The sequence below is a fragment of the Herpailurus yagouaroundi genome, unplaced genomic scaffold, assembly GCF_014898765.1.
Source record: "Herpailurus yagouaroundi ecotype Mexico unplaced genomic scaffold, PumYag 139, whole genome shotgun sequence".
Taxonomy (NCBI): Eukaryota; Metazoa; Chordata; class Mammalia; order Carnivora; family Felidae; genus Herpailurus; species Herpailurus yagouaroundi.
Genome location: NW_024412394.1, coordinates 1,558,008 through 1,563,185, shown reverse-complemented (window position 1 = coordinate 1,563,185; position 5,178 = coordinate 1,558,008).

Below are 5,178 nucleotides of genomic sequence, written 5' to 3'. Positions count from 1 at the left end.
GGGGGGGGGGGGGGGGGGGGGGGGGAGGGGGGAGGAAGGAGGAGGCGTGCACAGATGGGCGCAGATTAGAGAGGCATTTTTAGCGAGCCAATGGCAGCTCGGCGCAGGGCGGCGCGGTGCCTGCGCAGGTGCCGAGGAGGCAGCTCCCGGCTTAGCAGGCGCCCGCGGAGGGGGGACCCGCTCCCCCAGGTCCCCGGCCGGCGCCCGCCTCCAGGGGCTGCTCCCGGCGGGCGCCCGCCCGCCCCTCGTCCCCCCTCCCCAGCCCCCCTGCAACGGCTCTCCGGAGCCGGGGGCGTCGCTCCCCTCCCCTCATTGCCCTGTCCACACCTTCTGGGACATTCTTCCGGCCCTGACCGTCCGTCTGTCGGTTTCTGGCCTCTCCTAATCCTACGTGTTCTGGTACGAGCGGGTGCGTGTATGGTGAGAGAGTGTGTGTGTGTGTGTGTGTGTGTGTGTGTGTGAGCGAGCGCGCTCTGGAGGGACGGCCCCTCCTCCCCCATCCCATCCTCCCCCGCCCCCACATCACCTTCGCCCAGAAGTGCCCCCGTTGACCCCATGGGGCAGGCATTAAACCTCGTGCCCTAGTTCCTGTTGGACCTGCTGTCCCCAAGATAGACCCTAGGCCATCTCCTTGGGGCTGGGGGGGGGGGGGAGGGTTGTTGTAACCCCCACCGGCTTTGCCTTGACCCCTCGCTCTTCTTGCCCTGAACCGGGAATGTTTCGGGGAGCGTGGACACTGCAGGGAGACTGGGGCAGCTCTCTTCACTGTAGATAGATGCAAGGGACTGATGATTTATTCAACACCGATCTGTTGAGAGCCTATCTTGTGCAAGGCACCACCGGGGCTGGGCTCCCTCCGGTAGAGTGCAAAACAGACCAAGTCTCTACCCTCAGGCAGAGCATGTGTGAGGGGAAAATGCTGAGTATAATAAATGGTATAAAGAATATGTTTTAAGATTGTATGCACAAAGTAGGAAAATAAAGCTAGGGAAAGGGGAAGATGATGGGAGTGTTCACAGGGTGATCAGGTACTAGGCATTTATGGGGAACGGGGGTGGCTGAATTTGATTGTAAGCCCCTCAGGTGGTCCTGCAAACTCTCCTTAGCCACAGACCTCACCACTCCCTATTGTGTGTACCTGGGCTGATCACACATGTTTCCTGCCATCCCTCTCCCATCCTCCCTCACCAGAGGCACCGAATGAAATTCATGACCCTAGTGACCAGGGGGAATGCCCACGTGCAGCATTTGTTCAATGAGAATTCTCTGAGTACTGATTTCCTGTTACGTGTTAGAGCCTGGAGGAATTCAACACCTAGTTAGGGGGGCCAGATGACAGTACCTACCCCAAGGATGAAGAGGATAGCCACGTGAGTGCACAACGTCCCAGAGAAGGTCAAAGGGCTCTGGTTTAGGGTCATCCAGGAAGGCTTCCTGAAGGAGGCAGTATCCCGATGAGTGTGCTGGGATTCTGATGAGCCAGATGGGGCAAGAGGCAGCAAAGGATTATTGAGACAGGCCAGCAAAGCCAGGAGACATTTGGCAGATGGCTGGGCTGGGGTCCCAGAGCAAAATGGACACCCTCCATGTAAGGAATACGGTCATGTCTGGAGCTGATGAAATCCCACCATCTTCCACACCCTAGCAGTTCCTGGTTCCAGTTGCCCTCCCATCAACCTGGAATTTCCCATTGCCAGGAGGAGATGTGTTGAGCATGTAGAGGAGAAATCATGGACTCCACTCAATTGCTTGTTTGCTGGGTAAAAAAGGACAACTTACTTAATTGATCTATGCCTTGGTTCCCTTGTTTGGAAAATGGACACGGCAACAACACCTGCCTCACAGGTCCTGTGAATGTTACACAAGACAATAAAGATGAATTGCTTAGCACATAAGTACTCAGAGACTTTTCTTGTTTTTATTATCACGATAATTACGCTTGCTTCACCGGGTTGTTGGAATTAGACAAAGGATGTCAGGCACCTAGTTTAGTGCCTGGAACATAACAGGTGTGAAATAAATCGTGACTATTATTACCATTAACTACATGTACCCCCAAATCTCTCCCCTTTTGGTCTACCATGGTGCTGTGACGTTCCTGTTAGAATTTTCTTAATGTGAGGAGGCTAATTCCCCAAGAGCTCTTAAAATACAGTCTGGGATGGATAGACTACAATACCTGCCCCTCCCTACGTTAGCCTGCTTTGATGTAGATGGAATGGAGCCCAGGACTGGTATGTTTTAAAAAGGTAGTAAAATCCAGAGCATGGGACACTGACGGATAAAAGGCGCTCGGTGTCCCTTGGCAGCCAGGCATTTGGTGGAGGATGGTAAGAGTGGGAAGGGTATGGGTATTCCCAGGGGATGGGGTCATAATGCAGAGGGGAAGAAGGGCTAGGGGGCTGGAGGTTGACAGAAGCTGAAACCAGTTAGGGCAGCTGTGGGAAGGAGAATAGAGGGTTAGACCTGATGGGGCAGATGATGGAGAGAACAGTAGGGAAGTGAAGAGGCTGACAGGCTGGGCTTACTCCCCTTGAAGTTGAGATATGCCCAGCCTAGAATTAAGACCCTAGCAGCCCAAGCCCTGGGGGAAAAAAAAAATTGGAGTGGAAAACACACACACACTGGTCCATGTGTAAACAAAATAACATTTTATTTTGGAAACTGACACAGAATTTCCATGCTTCTTAAAATTGAACTAGCTTCCTTCTCGATTTTCTGATTGTAAAACTTATGCTTAACAGAGCTGACCACCCCCGTCTCTCTCCCCCCTTATTGTTCTGTGCCCCATCCAGAGAATAACATTTATCTGTTTCACTCTTCAAGGCACTTTTCACATCTCTTGTTTCCCCAACAATTCACTGTTCTCAGCCCCATTAAGTTCCAGATACAGGGATTCAATGGGACCCTTCTCCCCACTGAGAGCCCCAAGCCATGCCTCGGTCATGCTAGCCTCCTGTGCTAGACTCTGCATGCCACACAGAGCAAGGAGGCAGGCACAGCCCTCCCCGGATGAGTTTCCAATGCAGACAAGACAAAAAGGACATGTTCAGACCGGCACTGAACAAGCCTGTGGAATCCACCAATGAGCGAACAATATCTTAGTGATCAACATCACATGGTTAGCCTGGGAACGGTGGAGGGGAGATGGGAAAGATTTGGATTCCCTTTTTGTTCCATCCAATATGGAAGGCTTCAAGGAGGAGGTGAAGTTTTGAAGAGTTTCTCTATACTCCCCACATCTCTGGTTGGAAAGGAAGGGCAGGAAGTGTGTCCCAATTTTGACAGAGCAGGACTCTGAAGCCCAGAGAGGAAAAGTGACTCGTCAAGGTCACACAGCGCATCGGTGACAGAGCTGGGCTAAAAACAGATCTCCTGACTTTTGGTCAGGTGCTGTCGTCACCAGATTCCTCTACCTCCCCCGCAAACCTGCACGGAGGTGGGGCAGGACAGAGTGGGGAAGCCATTGGCCCAGGAGCCCATGGTGTTTTATTTTTTGAGCTGCCTCCCAACAGCACGCACAGAGGTGAGCAAGACACCCCCAAGGGACAAAAGTACTGTAAAAACAGCCTCACAGCCCCTTCTGCCCTCTCCTTATCTTCCCACCAGCTGGCTTCGCACTTGCAAATTGGTTTCCATCACCTGCTGGGTGGACAGAGGCTGTTGCCAGCTGTGCCCTGAATCTGGAGACCAAAGTGTCAGGAGTCTTGGAATTGTAGCTTTCTCTGCTCCTGACTCATGCCAGGGGGGTTAAAAATGTCTCGAAGACCTATTGTCTTGACAAGACATTCAGTCTTGGGAGGTGCCCAGAGTTGGGATGAGAGAGGGCTATGCATGAGAGAGGGCTCACCCTAGGACATACACAGACTATGCATGAGAGAGGGCTCACCCTAGGACATACACAGACAATGGCAAAGTCAGAGCGCTTTTCTTAGACCAGGCACTTTCCAAGCACTTTACACACATTAACTATGAGGATAGGTTCGATTACTACAGACGTGGAAACGAAGGCCCAGAGAGGTTAGGTAACTTGCCCAAGGTCACACAGTTGGTAAACAACAAAGCTGAAATTCAAACCCAGGCAATCTGGTTCCAAAAGCCAGGCTTTTAATCATTTAGCTAGGAAAGGAGCAAACACTTTCTGAGGGTCTTATGGTGCACAGGAGGATTTTACATCTCATTTAGTACTATTATCCCCATTTTACAGATAAGGAAACTGAGGTTTCGCCAGGTCTTTCCATGAGGCCTCAAAGCATAAAAATTTGATATGGTCCATAGGGTTTCTGCTCTGGAACACACGACAGTGGCCTGGACACCATCGCCACCTAGTGGCATTGTACCTTAAATGCTGGCAGGTTACCTAATTGGATGCTGGGTATCAAGTTCAACAACACCCAATAAAGATTTTGCGTTCTGGCTTTGGTTTTTAATTCGTGTCCGGAACAACAGAGAGACGTGGTTCACTAATACTCTGATATTGAAGATGCGGTAATGGGCAGAGTTCACCATTTGTAATATCAGCCTCAAAATGAATACCTAGGGGAGAGGAATGTATATGGTGTGTTGATTTTTTAGTTTTCTAAGGGCTTTTGTATACATTATCTCCTTTGACTCTTACCACATCTGGTACTACTTTGACTCCTACTAATTTTTAAATGCTTATTTATTTTTGAGGGGGAGGGGGAGAGGCAGAGAGAGAGGGGGACAGAGGTTTTGGATCCAGCTCTGTGCTGACAGCAGAGAGCCCAATGCAGGGCTTGAACTCACGAACTGTGAGATTGTGACCTGAGCAAAGTCAGACACTTAACCGACTGAGCCACCCAGGCGCCCCTTGACTCTTACTATTTTTAATGAGGAAATGAGATTTGTCAAGGGAGCCTTGATTGAGTTGGCATTGGAACCTAATCCTAGTGGCTCCAGAACCTGTATCTTATGATTGGAGAAGCCCCATTGGGTCAAACTCCCACCTTCCAGGCCTAGAGACTTGCCCAAGGATTTCATGGGTCAGTGGCAGGCCTGAGTCTTGATCGCAGGTCTCCTGAATGATAGGGCTGAGCTCCTTGCCAACCCTGGACTGTGTTTTGGCTTCCAAAGCAAACCCTGCCAGAAGGAAAGCCAAGGTTTATGCAGAGGCTTTGCCATGAGGCTCGCTGCTGCAAAACACCCCCTTCAGCCCAC